General features: G+C 37.4%; 1 long non-coding RNA gene across 1 annotated transcript in view; it reads right to left on the reverse strand.

The window, feature by feature from the left end:
- Nucleotides 7,095-19,863, reverse strand: part of LOC110260806 — a 285,776-nt gene continuing 273,007 nt past the window's right edge. Inside the window, exon 3 of the long non-coding RNA XR_002344280.1 lies at nucleotides 7,095-10,817. This is a non-coding gene — a long non-coding RNA (uncharacterized LOC110260806). The remainder of the gene's footprint in view (nucleotides 10,818-19,863) is intronic.

The following is a 19,863-nucleotide window of genomic DNA, read 5'->3' on the forward strand; positions in this document are numbered from 1 at the left end:
AAAAATCTCTCTCCAAGCCCTGATTGTGAAATGCTTCTGTAAATATTTCCAATGGATTTTTGTTCAAAAAAACCCTCTGTTGCGAGACATGTTTTTATGATATTTTCTTAGCCTCTTTGCTGAAAACTCCATCTTGTCCTTCCTTACTTTGTCCCGTCTTCCTGCTTGAGAAATAGTCACGGTGATGATAAATGACTTAAGAACAAAGACCTAAAGGCATGGGTTATTCGCGGGGTCATAATACAACGGTCTAGGCAGCTGGACCTGTGCAGATTGCAACGCCATTTGCACAAGCATGATACGTCCTCTAAAGAATAAGAGAAAGAGGAACCTCATGGCCAAGTGGTTTATGAGGGGTCGTTAGCAGAATATGCATTAGCAAAGAGAACCAAGGTGCAAACCTAGGCACACAGGGTTGCCACAAACAGGCATGCCCTTTGGGGAAGCACAGTGAGGATTCTCTGAAATGCTATGCATAGATAGCTAACTCAGATGCTAATGATTCTTAAATGCCTAAAGTTTAGAGTAAAAGCTTAACCATCTACCAGCTAAGTGACTTTTAAAATAATAAGACAACTTATAAAATAATAATAAAAAAGACCCTATATCCTGCACCTACAACCCCTTCTCACTTGACATAATCTTCAAGAGCACAATAAAAGCAGTGTGGTTTCTTGAGGCAGGGCTCTTGGTCCCTGAGAACTTGAGTCCCCCAGTTCCCGCCTTTACTTAAGATAAATGTCTCTGTGTCTTGTTTATGTTAACTTTTTTTCCTTAAGTTCCATAGCACCTGTTCTTCAGCCCCATCCTGCTGAGCTGGTCTCGGCAACCCTTAAATTTTAATATACCTCAGATAATTTTTTTTTTTAATGGCTGCACCAGTGACTTATGGAAGTTCTCGGGCTAGGAGTTGAATGGGAGCTGCAGCTGCTGGGCTACATCACCGCCACAGCAATGCTGTACTGGAGCTGCATCTGCGACCTATGCCGCAGCTTGTGGCAATGCCAGATCCTTAACTCACTGAGCTAGGCCAGGGATTGAACACTCATCCTCAAAGAAACTATGCCTGGTTCTTAATCTGCTGAGCAATGGGAACTCCTACTTCAGATTATCTTTTAACATCAGATTTCCCAAAACTATTTAAAAGACTATCCTTTCCCTACTTTGTATTCTTGCTGTCTTTTGTGGTAGATTAATTAACCATTAGGATGTGGGTTCATTTCTGGGCTCGATTCTATCTGTTTGTATGCCAACACTACTCTGTTTGACTACTATAGCTTTGCAATATAGTTTGAAATCAGGGTGTGTGATGCCTCCAGCTTTATTCTTTTTCCTCAAGATCTTCTCTTTTTAGAATCGTAACTTTGGTGAATCCAAATTTCAGTATGCTAAGAAGATGATTTTCAAATATGTAATTTTAGCCCTGACCTAGCACTAAGACTGTTAGATAATTTCACAAGGTAATGTGATATATAGAGATATAGACTTAGAGATGTATAAGTATATATGATACACAGAGAGATCTATAGTAATATGAATATATCATATATTTATAAACATATGATATATGATATGCATATATGATATATATTTATAAAGATGGCATAAGTGTGCCTTTTCCACTTGAATTGTTGTAGAGCTTCCAGTTACTGATTTTTTAAAATTTATTTTATCTCTTGGGGGAGATAACAAGATATTTTTTAATTAACATCTTAGTTGAGGAACAATTTGTATGTAATAAATGGCACATATTTCAGGTGTACATTTGATAAGCTTTGACACATGTATACACCCCTGTAATCATCAGCACAGACAAGAAAAGGCTCATATTCATACTCCTGCAAAATTTATGCTCCATTATAACTCCTCCACTCTGCCCCTTGTCATGCTCTTCCCACCCTATCATCAAGCAACCAATGATCTATTTCGTCACTATTGATTAATTTACACTACATGGGATTTTATATAAATAAAATGAAAATGAATTTATATGATATGCTCTCTTTCGGGCCTGATTTCTTTCAATCAGCATAAATATTTTGGGAACTAATCATATTTATTAGTGTATCAATAATTTCTTTTTTGCTGAGTAGTATTCATTGTATGAATATAGCACAATGTTCTTATTGATTCACCTGCTGAAAGACTTTTAGTGGTTTTCAGTTATTGACTATTACAGATAAATGCTATGAGCATTCATGTGTAAGTTTTGTACAGATATGTTTTCATCAAGATGAGGTTCGATGAAATTTAATGGTATGGTATAAAAACCTTAACAGAGCATATACTTCTATTTCTCCACCTCTGGTCTTTCTCTATTGCTGTACATGGGGTATAAAAACCCACACTACACTGGAAAATCAAGCAGCTGAGTTAAAAAATTATTTTATTTATTTTGCCATAGGTATAACTTAGACCTCTGGCTAAGTTTATTTCTGCTGAATTTTTTTATGGCTATACTTTTCAAACCAAGTCATGTAAAAGTTATAATTCAAAAGGCATGTGTACATGTATGCCAGTATTGACAGTTGTAGGCCACCCTCCAAACCCAATAGAAACAGCTATTGCATTTAGATCACATCATTTCAGTCATGCTTGATCAACCAAGATCATCGAGAAGATCCTAGGAAGCATTTTTCACTTTACTGTTTTTGATTATTTTTTCTAGCAGGTGATTATAGCAGTATCATATACCATTTCATATATTTCAGCTTCAAATAAAGTAAACTAAGAAAGCATTCAAAGATTGTTTAGCAACTCACTAATCTCCTTTTTCAGAATTAAAACAGAAAAAAAGGCTCTTGGTAAACAATTATTAGGCAGTGGTCTTCAAGATCCCTAAAGGAACCTCCTTTATCAGACCTTGTGTCTATTTTATTTAATCCTTAAATAAACTACAAAAGTAAGCCCTATTGTTACCATTTTTGAAGATATAGAAACTGAAGTACAAAGAGAGAAAATGTAACTCGTCCTATCTTTTAAGCAAGATCGCTTATGGAGATGTAGCCCATATATACTGAACAGAGAGAGTACAAAGGTTTTACTCTAGTTGGGGGTCAAAGGGTTGACTACTTCTTAGTTCTGTTAGCGAATGTTTTGAAGGGAGGAAGCCAGGAAGCAGCACTGAGAGAATTTTATATGCCAGTTGTGTTCTGTGATGGCAGTGGGATCTTGACCATTGGCTGATCGGGCAGCCGTTTACATAGAGGGTTTCCTACAGGAAATAAACAAAACCTTCCAAGAATATACTCTTAGGAGCCAGAAATAAAATTTCAAAAGCAGATGTGAAGTGGTCATCTAGCCCTAGGAAATGACAGTAGCGCAAGTATGACTGAACAGAAAAAGAGAAAGCTATTTGCCAGGGATGGGGGGGTGCGGTGGGAAAGCTATAGTAATAACAGACCATGGAGGGCTCAGTCAACTTGGAATTGTACAAAAGAGGAAAAGAATGACCTGTGGTAATGCATTTAAAGAGAAAGACAGAAGTGGTGAGATGCAAATCCAAATTTTAAGATAAACGGAAACTGAATAAGTTGCAAAGGCAATCTATAAGACTTTTGCAATTTACCTGAGAAAACTAATATTACAAAAATCTTGTATGAATACTTAGCCTCAGATCAATGAACTATTGCCAATGATATATAAACAATCAGCCTAAGTAAACGTACCGCTATCATTCATGTGTATGATTGGTTCCATTTAAATGTATTTATACATTTAGTTACTGTTTTTCCAGACACGTTGGTCTAGGAAACAAAGATTCCTTTGTAGAAGAGCAACTTCTGAAACCAAGTGAGACCATCCTCATAAATCTGGGTTGGATGCAGTTTCTTTGTACCCCTAACTGCTTCTTAGCGCTCACAAAAAGGGAAACTGCAGTTTGAAAGCGGGCGCCCACATGAACAGAGCACAAATATCACAAAAAGTTCAAGCATGAATGGGAACATGTTTGCAAAGTACTTGGCAACCTTATTCCCCTAAATTTTCCATATTTTAGTCATGACAGTTACTGCTTTAGTTACTCTGTTCGAGAAGCACTATAAATCAAAATTAATCAAGTTCTAAGTAGTTTTTGAAGATCTCATATTCAGTACCTCACTGTTAGCACAGTGATGACCTGTAATTAATTTAATCACACACTGGGTAACTCTCCCAAAACTACAATTTTAAGAAATTCAAAAAACTTAAAAAAAACCTCCTTAATTACAGAATTACAAAAGAGAAATATTTCGATAATTGATAGCATTATACTACATAATATTCTGTGAATAATTCTAGAATCCAAGCAAAGCATTTGTGTGAGTTAGGACAGAACTGAAAAGAAAGGATTTTTAATAAATGTTATCTGCTCCTTTTCTATATTTGAAAAAGTAGGTCAAACGTCTATCTATAAACTTGAAATAGGTAGGTATTACTTTAACAATAAGTTAACAGAGAGCTCTATAAGATGTAATAGGTGTAAAATTTACTGCATATATAGTGTAAAGGAATTAAAAAATATAAGGCTATATCTTTTATTTTCAGATATGTGCATTTTATGAAGCATAATCACAACATCTTAAGATTCAGATGTTCTCTAAATTGTCTATTATTTTTGTCTTTTGCAGTTTATAGGATGTTTCAAATTAAGCACTTAAGTTATAGAAGTGATACAGACCAAAGAAGGACATTAGAATGTTGAGCAGAAGAAAATGATCTCTCTGATGACACAACTCCGTAGAGGCTATTGCTCTTAAAAAGGAGGCAGTTTCTGCTGTTGTTATTTTGACAGGTGCCCATACCACTTTAAATGTTATACTTCTATCCATTATTTCAACTTTTTATATCTACTGACCACCCACTACGAAAGCTGAGATTTTGATACCTGATGTTTCACTATCCTTCCCACCACGACTTCAGCTTATAGATTTTTTAAAAATTTTGTTTTCTTGTGGCAGTGTTTCTCATTTTATTTATTTATTTATTTTTTTTGTCTTTTGGCCTTTTCTAGGGCTGCACCTGCGGCATATGGAGGTTCCCAAGCTAGGGGTCCAATCGGAGCTGTAGCCACTGGCCTACGCCAGAGCCACAGCAACGCAGGATCCGAGCAGCATCTGCAACCTACACCACAGCCCCTGGCAACGCCGGATCCTCAACCCACTGAGCAAGGCAGGGATCGAACCCGCAACCTCATGGTTCCTAGTCGGATTCGTTAACCACTGCGCCACGGCCGGAACTCCTATCATTTTAAATATGTACTAATATCCGTATTCTATGATAAATACATTTTAAATAGTGTATTAACAATTTTAAATAGTATGTTAACTTTAATAGTATGATATTAGATAAAATATGTTGCTTTGATTATGTTTATCTTATCTAAAATGTCCACTCTCCTTTTAATAGTCACTTTTTCTTTAAAAATTTTAAGGCTATTGTTCCTATATCAACAACCAATCTTCTGATTTGCCTGGTACTAGCTGGGTGTTTAACAATTCCATTCAATTCTGGCTCAGCTTAAGGGTTCAGTTCCCCACTTCAGATGCCCGTCACAAGTCTTGGCCCTGCTATAAGTCCATGATAAATAGGGAGTTACCACAACTCCATTCCAAGGTTCAGTAATTTGCTAGAAGAGCTCAAAGAAGTCAGAAAGACACTTTACACTTACTGGTTTATTTTAAAGGATACGGATGAATAGATGGATAAAGAGGTATACAGGGCAGAGTCTGGAGGGATCCCCAGTACAGGAGCCAGTAATTTGTTTGTTTTGCTTTTTAGGGCTGCACCTGCAACATATGGAGGTTTCCAGGCTACGGGTCGAATTGGAGCTACAGCTGCCAGCCTACACCAGAACCACAGCAATGCAGGAAGGATCCAAGCCACGTCTGTGACCTATACCACAGCTCACCACAACACTGGATCCTTAACCCACTGAGTGAGGCCAGGGGTCAAACCTGCAACCTCAAGGTTACTAGCCGGATTTGTTTCCGCGGTGCCACACAGGAACTCCAGGAGCCAGCAATTTGGAAGCTCATCAAATGCTGTTGTTTAAGAGCTTTTATAGAGCTTAATCTCCAGCCCCTCACCTCATTTCCTGGAGGTTAGGGGAATTGAAAGTTCCAGCCCTCTGGTTACTTACTCAAATGACAAGCCTCACCTCGGTGTTCTCTATTGACCCCACCCTAAGTCACCTCATTAGCATAAGCTCAAGTGTAATCAAATGGGGTTCTAAAGAATAACAAAAGACATTCCCAATATTCAGGGAATTTCACCGGTTTCAGGGATTCCTGTGTCAGGAACCAGGGACAAGGCCCAAATATGTTTCACACTAGAGCTATTAACAATTATATTTTATTTGGTAATTTTACTAACCATTTTGGGCTTGATTTGGTTGAATAACTCAAATGTTAATAAACAGCATTGAGAATTTATTTATAAAATTATTTACTATGAAAACCAATAGTGTGATTGGAGATCAAATAAAGAAAATGTAAACTTCATGAAATTTCCTGCAGCAATGAGAATCTTTCAAGTGACAAGGTCTACTGGGTTCTCTTTTAATTATTTGAAATTTTATTTACTACATCTGTATTGTCTTCAAATGCTACTTATATCCTGTGCTCTAATTCTTGGATTTCTTTTTTATTTGCTTAAAGCATGACCTTGAGTCATGCTCTCACATGGATTGCTTTGGTAATAAATTGTGTATGCATAGTCCAAACATGCTTACTTTTTTTTTTTTTTTTGCATTTGATTGATAATTCAATTATGTGTAAAATTCTAGGATGACTTGTTTTTTCTTCAGGACTGTGACCTTACCCTCAATTATATACAACTATCTAGTTATTAATATTTTTCCCAAAGGCAATCTGATTATTATTTATCCCTTCACTCTGCCAGCATTGATTGAGTTTCTGCTATGTGTTAGGAGCTCTTCTAGATGGTGAGAATTTCCCAGTGAATCCAGGGTAAAAAAATTCCTACCTACATGAGAAGTTTTATTAAAAATACTGACTTCTGGAGTTCCCACGATGGCACAGTGTGTTAAGGATCCAGAGTTGCCAAGCTGTGGCATAGCTCACAGCAGTAGTTCAGGTTTGATCCCTGGCCTAAGAACTTTTCTATGCTGCAGAGATGGCCAAAAAAAATAAATAAATAAATACTGACTTCTGGATTCTGTAAAAACCAATTCAATCAGACAGACTACCTGGGGAGGGCAGACTGAGAGTTCGACCTTTGTAAAAAGGCTCCCCTTCTAATCCCAATAATGCCTCCACGGTTGAGTATCACTGTTAGAAGGGGATGGAGCCATAGTGCTCTGTCATCTCCCTCTCCTAAATAGCTCTTCTGTTTCCATGGCAATAAGGAGGAGAAGGACAACTATTCGGAAAGCAGTTCTTTAATGATCCCTTTAATGATGCTCTTTCTGCAATTGGTACTAGTTAAACTTGGAGCTTAGCTGGCACGGTGATGGGTGAAATCCCTCACTCTGAACGCTTCAGCTGCAGAGTCCTCAGTTCTGATTTTAAAATTTACCCAATCCTATTAGCCAATCCTATCTTTTTGGAATTTTTCAAATTTTGTGTCCTGTTGATCCATACTTTCTCTTCTCCAGTATTATAGTGGCCTCAAATTTTGGTGAATACAGCTTTTGCAATGATTGTTTTGCAGCAACAAGTTCACTGTCATAACATGTTCAATAAATATGTGATGAATCAAGTTAATTAGCAATCCTTTACCCTAGAGTTGAAAGAAAATTTTGATATGCAGATGAAGAATGTTAAGCAAAGCTCCTCAAATACACCTTCCATGCCATCCTCTTTTCTCTTAAGAGATTTACATGAGGCATTCCTTGTCCAAAATGTAAACTCAGGAGAACACCAGAGTTATCTTCTAGGGTCTTAATTTTTAAAAAATTGTCTATGAGAATGATTAAGAACTGTTAGGTCCTCAGAATCCCTTTATATCCTGAGATGTAGCTAGCATGGGATGCAAAGAGTATTCTGCCTGCTTCGTTGTCACAGTAATATTTCATTGTATCTAAGGAGTTAAATGCTTCTCTTTCCCCCCCCCGTCTTGTGACTATGCATTTCTACTGTCTGAGATTTTCCACATTCACGGCAAAAAAAAAAAAAAAAAAAAAATGTTCATTTGAATTTAATATAATAGAGATTCAAATGGTCTGTCAGACTGACTGATCTATTTCTACGAGCTGCCTTTCAACTTGTTATGCTCATTCAAAAATTTGAATCTGTTTTTCATCCATTTCAATGTTAATATGCACTCCTGTGCCTCCCACTTTGAAGTCAACGGGAAAAACTTTGCGTGGAAGAGATGGCTTTGGGGCATAAAATAATTCAAGTCCTTTGTCAATTGAACACAAAAAATCTGGCACAGCCCAGAAATTTGTGATATAGTCTCCCCTCTCTCCTCTTTCTTAAGGAGAAAAAAGCTTCCCATATATCTTTCAACATTTTTAGAAATCAATGCTATGAAACTGGTGTGGTTGTCTTTGTGTTATATTTTAAAAAGGAAAATTAGCACTATTTTGCTACATAAAATGCTAATTTGAAGCCATTATCTATCTCCTAGCTTGAATTAAGAGTTTACTTTTTCCTCAATGTTCTCTCTCATTAGTATTTTGGTTAAGTAGTTAGACACATTTCAACAGGAAACATTAATAGGAGAAAGTAGACACTATTTTATTCTCCTGTGAATCTAATTCACTGCAATTATCAGCAATATTAAACTATCATCACAGCAAGTTTAAGCTTAATTTGCTCAATGACTAAGAGAAATGAATGTAATAATCATATCACTAAAATAAAAATTGGAAATAAAAATACAGAGATTGGAATGCAACTTATACATAATGCTAATGTATATTTATACTTAAGCTATGTAGCATCATTGTTTTGAGGTTGATTTTTGGAATACAAATCACTTTTATTTCATCAAATAAATGTAATTTAACGATTTAATATTTAGTATCTTATTATTTTCATACCGGCTCAGAACACTCCCTTTACAAAGAGGCGCTCAGTGAGAAAGAGATCTGGAATATTTAAAGCCAAAAGAATTCTAACTGCAAAGAAAATCTGTGCTAAGTGCTCTCCTTTAAGCATTTTTAGTATGCCAAGCATACCATCTGTGCTCAATTACTTGTTATTTTGTAATGTCAACATCTGCTTATAAGAAAATATATGCTTGCATATATTAAGGATTTGCTTTCCATACAAGAATGTGGAGATTCTTTATGTCAATCCACATGTAAGTCATTCTCCTTTTTGTTCTCTCCTGAACAATGCGAGTTAAACTATCAGAAAAGTCACTCATAAATCTATGTAATTTACAGAAAGCAAGAATACAGGGATTAAATTTTGTAATCTTCGTGCATTTCATTACATATAGATATGTTTTATGGAAGTAGTCTGGATATGTCAGAGATAACTGAATACAAAATTATATTTAATAACTCAGTAAAACTACTTATCTAAATAGCAGAGACCAGCTCACATAATATTTTCTATACTGAAAAAAAGTCCTTATTTCTTTTTCCATCAAGAAAATTCTGAATCTCAAAAATACCAAATCAAATGTTACCTATGAACTAAGAATAATTTCCCAACTTTACCAACCAATATTAATCCCACTTCTACTACATACACTGTGTAGTTATATTTTTGTTCATTTCATTTTAAATTGTTTTGCATTTCTGTCATTATTATAAATACACATATTTGAGAATTCAAATAAAGCTAAGCCTTTTAAGGAAAGCTAAGGGCATACTCTTCAATTCTCACTTCACCTAGATCTTCTTCCCCAAGACAATTTTGCAAATATTTCAATCATTTTTTTACAGGCATTTTAAATATTTTTAAGAAGTAATGTTCATAAGGTTTTTTTTTCTAATCTATCAAATTTTGACATTATTTATTAACTTCTCATTATAGTATGGTTTAGCTCTCTTATTTCAAGTACTTTTCCCCAGCATCCAATAGCCCAATGTAGTCACATAATAAGCATGCATTAAGTCAAATAAGTCATTATTTTATTGTGATATACAAATATGCCTTATTATCAGCCAAGCATTGTATTGTATTTATTTTTATATTCTTATGAAAAAGCCTTTTCCCTGGCATTAATAATTGCATTATTTCATTTGTCTAGCTTTCTGGGTATCTACTGCTTCTTTTCTAAATACAGCAGCAGATCTGTCAAAGTCTGGGACTAATTTTCTCCAGTGATCCTGTATATAGACAATATATAATTGTACTTAAATTTTTTTCACATTGCTCCTAATGATTGGTTGTCTTCTGTGAATGCTGCTGAGCTGTCATCTTGAAGCTTTTCTGCTCTCCTGCAGCAATCAAGCAATGGAACCGGAGGAATCACCTATCCTCTAGAAAATTCATTTTCTTGAATTACTCTCTGTTTTATTGAAGATCATCTTTCACTGGCTTCCTAAATGCCTAAGAATTTAAAACTGAGAGTTCTCTTTCATGTCAGGAGAAAAATGTCACTGAATTGGAAGTGGACAAAGAGATTATTGAGTGTCTTTTCAGTGGAGTTCTGAGCCTTGGCCAGCAAGTCCTTTAGAGAGTGTCTGATGATACACGTGTGCTTCTTTGACGATCTTCCACTCAACTAAGCCATTTTAGGGTTGTGTAGGGTATAAGTCGAGGTGTACTAAAATCGATAGTCATTCAAATCCTCTTTTCCATAATCACCCAAGTGAATTTTGTCCAGCATAGAGAGATAAGTGTGATTTTGCCCAAAAGAAAAGATGGCCTCAAACATCACCTTGTGTGCCCTACGGGGGTCGACAATTTCCACACCTGCAAATTCATTTTAGTATTCCTGTTAGACAATATATTCAAATTATCCTTTGAGTTTCTTTCAACATCAATTAATATTTCCTATATTCATAAAAGTATTTTTATCTCTAAAAAATGTAGCATATTTGCAAATGTCTTTGCTATAGACTCCTACTAAGTTAATAGACTGGTTAGAGAATTTTAGGTGGCACACCATTTTCTTTTAGTATTTTGATGGCTTTATTTCACTGATCTAGCAGATCAGAAACCTTATACCTTTCCCATTCATTCACCTTTATATCACCTTTTTCATTCTTTCTCTCCCTGGAGATTTTAGAGTTTTCTCTTTTTTCCCCAGGATAAAATTTCAGAATCTACTGAGTATTCAGTAGTTCCTTTTAGTCTGGAGACTCAAGTTGTTCTGGACAACATTCCTTGGTTTCCTTGATGCACATGGAGTAGCAGTTATATGTGTAAGCATTAACATTAGACTGATATTTTTTACATTTCTGTGTGTACATTCTTAATTTACAAAAAAGGCTTTTCTTTAATCTGATTTTCCCTATTCATGGCATGGCCCTTTATGATAGAAATAACTATCTACAATTAGGACTAGGATGATATTGGACCAAAAAGAAGAACAAGTCAAAGACTCAGTGTCTAAAGAGTTCATAATTTGCAGGACATGTAAAAATGCTCATTTTTACTAGAAGTATTTGGGTAAGCAATAGAGATGAAGATATAAGAGGTGGGCAGATATTGAAGGAGTTATCTTCCTTCCTATATCACTGTTTCCTATGGTTTCTCAGTTGATTCATCCTCTATCATGTTTTGTTTCTGTAAGATACATTTCTCTTCCTCTTCTATTTTTCCTTTCTTAAAATTTAGTATGAAACATTTACTTTTCTGCTTCTTCTAAGTCAGATTTATTCCTGGGATATTTATTCTACTTTCCAAAAAGTGTTTTCTATTTGGAAAAAAACCACTTTCACCATCCCTGACTCAGGCTGTCCCTCCTCTTCTCTGCCACTCCCTGAGGAGTCCAGGAACTTACATTGGTTTTGTGCATCACTTATGGTGTGATCAGCCAAACGGCTTCCAATCCCTGGATTCATTTCCCCCAGTGTTGATGTAAGGATGGTAATTCCCACCTTCCAAGATAGCAGGTAGTATTATTTGGGATAATGGGCATTACATTAACGCGTGATCAGTCATCATGGATTCTGCACACTGAATAGCAAAAGGATGGGGGTGACCAATTGGATTTCCATAAAGGTCATTTTAATGAAAGTATTACAGAAATACGTTCCATTGTGAAACAGACTGAGAAAATTATGGTTTCCGTAACACGGGATACTCAAACTATATAAGTTATTTTTGTCACTTAAAATACTAATGGCAGGAGCCCCACATTTAAAGACTCAAACCGCTTAGCAATTATCTTGCTTAACCTCTCCTTTTATTACATTTATGTTCTATCCCATGTAATTGAGCAACTAATTATATATTGTTTGCATTTTCTCTAGTTGTAATTTTATGATAATCTCATCATTTCTTCTTTCCTTTTTTTTTTTTTTTTTTTTTTTTTTTTTGTCTTTTTGTCTTTTCAGGGCCACACCGTGGCATATGGAGGTTCCCAGGCTAGGGGTCTAATTGGATCTGTAGCTGCTGGTCTCTGCCACAGCCACAAGCAATGCCAGATTCGAGCCGCGCCTGTGACCTACACTGCAGCTCAGGGCAACACCGAACCCTTGACCTGCTGAGCGAGGCCAGGGATCAAAGCCACAACCCTATGGTTCCCAGTCAGATTCATTTCTGCTGCGCCACAATGGGAACTCCAATCTCATCCTCTGAATACTTTAAAGACAGAAACTTAAGTTTTATTTTTCTGTTTCTGAAAGTTCTTTGCACGATATAGCTGAGCATATTCAGGTAAAACAATATTTATTCATTAGTAGGTGATAAATATTCCCCTGAAATTAATAAAAAAGAATCCCCACTATCCTTCTCTCTTTAAGGGCAGGTGAAAGTTTATTCTGGACTCTACCATATGGAGACATGGAATATTTTGACTGGTAAGAGAACACCAGTTTGACTTGAGGGTAAGAAGCTGCTGTAAGTCATTCAGTTGAAATCAAGGTCTGGTTTTCTTGGAAGAAAAGAAAAGCGGTGATTACTGTCACCTTTGAGGCCAGATGAGGGTAGCAGTGGCAGGGACCAAGTGAGTTGAGTTGTGACCAGCAGAGAGATGACGGTATAAGTTTTATATGCAATACAGTAAAACAAGAACACCAAGAGGTCTTGGGAGGAAGAAAGAGAGATCTGTTCTAAACATGCCTCATCCTGGGAAACTCTCAAAAAAAACGTTGGAAATCATTTGGGGGGATGAGCAAATTTTTATTCATAAACAGTCCATCAATTGCAGAATCAAGGTTGCTCTATATCAGACTAAAGTGTGATTATGCAGAGCTGATATCAGATTTTAAACATTGTCTTCCCATCAAGAAACAGGATATAGGACTTAATATATTTAAGTCTTTTTATATATATATATAGGTAATATATGAAATTGTCTATTCTTGTAAAATTTATCAAAAGTTGTGAAAGGTTTGCGTGGTTTTTTTTTTTTTTGGCTTTTTTATTTTTTTGTGGGGGGAGCAGCAACTGTGGCATATGGAGGTTCCCAGTCACATAGGAGTCACAGCCACGCAGGATCTGCGGCTGCGACCTATACCACAGTTCACTGCATCACCGTATCCTTCACCCACTGAGTGAGGCCAGGGATTGAGCCTGCAACCTCATGGTCACTAGTCAGATTCGTTTTCACTGCGTCACAATGGGAACTTCAGTGAAAGGTATTTTTGACCCATTTTCTAAATGTTTTTGGAGTAGTCATGAAAATATTCAATTTGTATATATTATGTTTAAGATCCATTATCATTATGAATTCAAACAGTTCTTTAGTAAATTTTTTAGTCAATCTAATAGAATAATTTTTTGCAAATATCCATATCCTTTCACTTCTAGTTTTTAAGAATTGCTTTTGTTTGGTTTTGCTTTTATAATCAGGAATGCATCTTAAATTTAATGAAATAATTTTTAGGTCCACTGAGATAGTCATTTAAAAACGTGAGCCACTGGTGGAGTTCCCGTTGTGGCACACTGGGACCCCTAGCCTGGGACCCCTAGCCTGGGAATCTCCATATGCCACAGGTGCTGCCCTAAAAAAAAAAAAAAAAAATGTGAGCTGTTGGTATTCCCGTTGTGGTTCAGTGGTAATGAAACCAACTAGTGTCCATGAAGATGCAGGTTCAATCCCTGGCCTTGCTCATTGGGTTAAGGATTCAGAGCTGCCGTGAACGGTGGTGTAGGTCACAGATGCAGTTTGAATCCCATATTGCTGTGGCTGTGGTATAGGCTAGCAGCTGCAACTCTGATTCGACTCCTAGCCTGAGAACTTCTATATGCCACAGGTGAGGCCCTAAAAAATCAAAAATCAATCAATCAATAAATAAATATGTGAGCTATTAATGTTTTAGGATATTTCTGAATGTAAAAGGAAACTGTTTTTTTCTTTGTAGGGCCACACCCGTGGCAAATGGAGGTTCCCAGGCTAGGGGTTGAATCTGAGCTACAGCTACTGACCTACACCACAGCCACAGCACACAGGATCTGAGCCTCGTCTGTGACCCACACCACAACTCATGGCAAAGCCAGATCCTCAACCCACTGAGTGAGATTAGGGATCGAACCCACAACCTCATGGTTCTTAGTCAGATTCATTTCTGCTTCACCTAAAAGGAAACATTCTTATTTTGACCATTTTAGGGGTTAAAATATGTCCCCTGAAAAGGTATATTCAAGTCCTAACTCCCAATACCTCAGAGTGTGACTTTATTTGAAAATAGGTTCTTTTCAGATGTAATTGGTTAAGATGAAGTCGTATTGGAGCAGGCTGAGTCCTTAAACAGATATTATATTATCGGTGTCATTATAAGAAGATGATGATAAGATAAAGAAATGAAGAATGACATTTGACTACAGAAGCAGAGATTGGCGTTAGATGACCATAAAGCAACGAATGCCAGTGGTTACTGGTGACAAGAGAACTAGGAGAAGTCACTGGACACATTCTCCCCTACGGCCTTGAAAGGCCAGGGACATCTTGATTTTGGACATCTGATCTCCAAAACTGTGAGACAATAAATTGCACTTGTTTAAAACCATCCAGTGTGTGATAATTTGTTACAAGGACACTAGAATATTATTACAGTATGTTTAGATTAAATTTATAGTTTTTGCATTGTAAGAGATGTGATGTTATAGAATATTTCCTCCTGTGTCTCTAGAATATCAAAATAGATTTCTGTAAAAACATGTTTAAATATTGATAAAACCAATATGTAATATTATACAGAATGATTTAATTGTTTATTGCCTCTTATTCGAATGTAAGTATATATAATTGTGTAATTTAAAACATTTCAGACATCATGGACCTGTAATGCATTTGATTTTTCACTAACTCTTTTTGCTCATAATTCCTCTAGTTATTCTACCCCAAAGTAGAAGAGCTGAACCACAACTGAACCTTAGCGTCCCTATGTTGGCAACATGAAGAAACAGAAAATATGCATAGATAGGAAACAGTGGAAGACACTACTTTTGACACTCTACTGATAAACTGCTGAAAATCCAGTAATGAAACTCATATAAGCACATAAGCAGTGTCTCTATTTATGGTAAGAACTACATGAATACTGCAAATTACTAGGGACTTTAAAACAGAAAGACATAGTATTTGCTTCTGGTAATAATCAAGGGAACCACTATGAAAGCGATGGCGTTTGATCTGTCTTAGCAAATGGGTGGAAATTTTCTGAGTAGAGGTAGAAAAACAGCATATTCCAGGCAAGTAAACATTTGGGGAAAGGATATTTTGAGGTACATTAAAGAAAAGAGGAAAACAGTTTGGGAGGAAACAGGGTGTGATGGTTAATTTAATGTACTGACCTGACTACAGTGCCAGATATTTGGTCAAACATTATTCTGGATGTTTCTGTGAGGGCATATTTGGATGAAGCTAACCTTTATATCGGTGATATTTGAGTAAAGCAGATTCTCTTAATGTAGTTGGGCTTCTCCAATCAGGTAAAGACCTGAGTAGAACATAAGACTGGCTTCAACTGAGTAAGAAGAAGTAATTCCACCAGTAGAAGCCTTCAAAGTTGAACTTAAAACATCAGCTCTTCTCAGGTGCTATGGACCAAAATGTATTAAAATTTATATATTGAAGCCCTAACCCCCAATGTGACTATATTTTTAAGTAGAGGTAACTAAGGTGATTTTAGGAGGTAATTAAGGTGGTTGGAGATAGGGCTTTTCGAAAGTAATAATGTGGAGTAATAACCTGATAGGATTAGTGGCCATTTATGAAAAGAGGTGGAGGGTGGGAGAGACCGAGAGAGAAGGAGAAGAAAGGAGGAGGAGAAGGGGAGGAGGAGGAGATGAAGAAGAAGAAGAAGAAGGAGAAGAAAAAGGAGAAGGAGAAGGAGGAGAAGGAGAAGGAGGAGAGGAAGAAGAAAGGAGAGGAAGAAGAAAGAAGAGGAAGAGGAGGAGGAAAGGAGGAAGAGGAAGAAGAAGAAGAAGGAGAAGGAGAAGAAAAAGGAGAAGGAGAAGGGGAAGGGAAAGAGGAAGAAGGAGAAGGGGAAGGGGAAAAGGAAGAAGGAGAAGGAGGAGGAGGAGAAGGGGAAGGGGAAGAGGAAGAGGAAGAAGGAGAAGGAGGAGGAGGTGGAGGAAGAAAAGAAAAGGAGAGAAGGGAAGAAAAGAGGGACGGAGAGGAGAGTTGTCTCTCGCTTGTAAGGACACACCAAGAAGATGGTCATCTGTAATCCAGGAAGACAAGTCTCACTAGAAAATGAACTGCTATACCTTGATCTTGGACTTCTCAGTTTCCAGTACTATAAAATAATAAATTTCTCTTGTTTAAGTTACTTAGTCAATGGTATTTTGTAATGGCAGCTATATCTGACTAAAGCTCTAGCTTTATGGCTTTCATACTTGAACTACAAAACCAGCTCTTCCATGGGTCTCTATCCTGATGGATGACCCTACAGATTTTTTATTTGCTCCACTCCATAATGATGTGAGCCAGTTCCTTAAAATGCCCCCTCATACACACACACACACACACACACACCCTTTTGATTATATTTCTCTGGAAAACCCTAATAAATGCAGTGGGTATATAAAATAGAAGGATAGAACTAAAAGTTCACTAAAACTACCCAAACACCTCTGATTTCAACTTAAAAAGCTCAACATTCACTCTAGGAGTGCTTCAAATTATTCCTAGTTATTCAAATTTGCACACATTTTCTCCTACCATAAGTATGTTTTCATCGCTCTCAAGATATATATTATCTTACATATAATATATTAGTACATAAGATATTTATGCTTGTATGGTATTACACAAGCTTTTGCCTCTATATGGATTTTAGTTGTATTATTTTCTCTTTTTTTTCAACTCGAAATCAAATTTATTTTATTCATTTATTTATTTGTCATTTTATCTGTTTAGGGCCAATACGCATGGCATACGGAGGTTCCCAGGCTAGGGGTCTAATTGGAGCTGTAGCCACCAGCCTATACCACAGCCACAGCAATGCCAGATCTGAGCCACATCTGCAATCTACACCACAGTTCATGGCAACACCAGATCCTTAACCAGCTGAGCAAGGCCAGGGATCAAACCACAACCTCATGGTTCCTAGTTGGATTCGTTTCCACTGCATCATGATGGGTACTCCCAAATTTCTTCAAATTGCAGCCTCTTTCTCTGATTTTTACTGAACTCACTAGAAAAAAATTTCCCTTCTATTTTGCTTCCTGGTACAATCCTCTGTTCTATATCTTCATCTATCTACCTGTGTAGGATGAGCTAGAATCCGAAGACAGTAATGGCAGGAAAATCAGTTCAGAATTCAAGAGATAAATCCAGGTAAGAGTTAACAAAAGTCCAAGTGGTAGCAAAGGAAATGGAGAAAGTGAGAGGAGTGTTCTGAAGTCAGAGTAAAAGACTCCGTGACAAATTGATTATGGGAGGAAAGGCAAGAGTAGAAGTTAGGCTAAAAATGTTTCATGCTCAGGTGACTTCATGTCTATAATTGCTATTCTTTCTGACAAGGAAGCTCTTTCTTTTCCCATACTCTTTTGCTGACAAATTAACCTACTTTAAAGCCAAATTCACTGACCTTCTTTTTAAAATCACACAGACTGAATTATAGAGGCATCTTCTGACTCTTCAGATTTGTTTCCTATTAGACACATATGTAGTTCTTACCATGCTTTTCATACTATAACTAGAAAATTTATCATTTACTGTTACATGTTTGGCTAACTGTCACGTTCTTCCCTTAAGACAAGACTCAAAGTTTTCCTGGGTTTTGTAGCTTCCAAAATAGCTTGGCTCCAGGCATAAAATAATGGAAAAAAATAAGATAAGCTAACACATGAAAATTAATGTATATGAGAGAATGCTAGTATTATTAGCACAAAGAAGTAGTTTAGTAGTAGAAGCTAATTTGATAAAAATCTGACTTTATATTTTGTGGAGTTTGACAAGATGGCACAATGTGTAGCATAAATACTCTCTTACTCAGTGGATTTTTTTTTAAGCCTAAGATTTTTGAGCTTGACAAAACTGCACACTCACATAAAATTTTGAAATATCTGGAATTTCAGATGGATGTAATTAATGGTGATAGGATTTTAAGAATTCATTATTTTGAAATGATGGTTGAAACAGAGGTGAGAATCTGATCAGTACAATAAATAGGCAGAGAAGGATGGATGATGAAGGATACAGCCTTAATCAGGATCTACCTTGATAAAGTCAGTGATGGAAATGTGCTAGCTAGGAGAAAGGACCGTGGGCTCACCTCCCCCTATGAATAAATCAAAAATAAGGCCACATATAAAGCAATTCCTCAACAAGAATGACATGAAGACCTACAGAATGGCTCCTGCACCCTGGGAAGTCCCCCCACCTCTAGGATGGAGGAGGAAGTCTAGACAATCAGTGTGAAGCAGTGCGAAGCAGTTAAAACAGAAACAATCCTGCAAAAAGTTCAGTGCTAAACCAACCACATGCAGGTGCCAACTAAAACTTTGGCCTTAGAGATCAGACACAAAGAAAGAGCTGGGGTTGGCCACATGGGAAAAAATGGGTTGGCAGTGCAGAAAGAGCCTGGAGGGACTACAGTATAGGGCGACCACATTTGAGGGTGTAAGATGCGACAACCCCAGTTGAGCTTAGAGGCTGGGTGCCATTGTTTGGGGGTGCTGGAGGGAAGGGGTGAGATCCAACACTACAGCCATGTTCCCTGCACACGCTCTCAAGCTGTAGGACACTGTCAGCTTCCGCTGTGGGAGTCACACAGCAGCAGCGGCTGCCTAGCAACAGCTGGGAAGTATCCCTTTCCCTAGGGTTACAAAGAATTCAGAGCAGACACAGTAACTGCCCAAGGGAATAACACAAGCTCCACAGCTCCTGCCAGTAGCCCCTGTGCTGGACGTGCCTGTTCTGTGCCTGTTCTACACCAGCAGGTCTGAGAGAAGACTATTAGTGCACACTGCCTGTGGGCACCACAAACTGTCCAACTAGGAAAATCACAAGTTCCTTGGTTCCAGCCAGTGGCTCTAAAGGGGTTTGTGCTAGCAGTGCTCATCCCATGCCATAAGAGCTGCAACAGGGCTGCTGGTGCATGCTTTCTGAGGGCTCTATGGACTGCCTGGCTGGAAAAAAAACACAAGCTCTGTGGCTCCTGCCAGTGGCCCTGGAGGTGCCCATGCCAGTGGTGCTCATTCCATGCCAAGGGAGCTGCAGGAGGCCCACGGATCCACAGTGTCTGCCAGCAACTGGGCAGGGGGAGGGACTGCCAGAAGTTCACATCCTACAGAGAGAGCCTTTTAGCAACAGTTAGGGAGCAGCACCCCCGCCTGGGGCTACAGAGAGAGATTCCTAGAGTAGCTAAACAAAGGGAGTGACTGTGGAATGGCACCT

This window comes from Sus scrofa, chromosome 5 (assembly GCF_000003025.6).
Source record: "Sus scrofa isolate TJ Tabasco breed Duroc chromosome 5, Sscrofa11.1, whole genome shotgun sequence".
NCBI lineage: Eukaryota > Metazoa > Chordata > Mammalia > Artiodactyla > Suidae > Sus > Sus scrofa.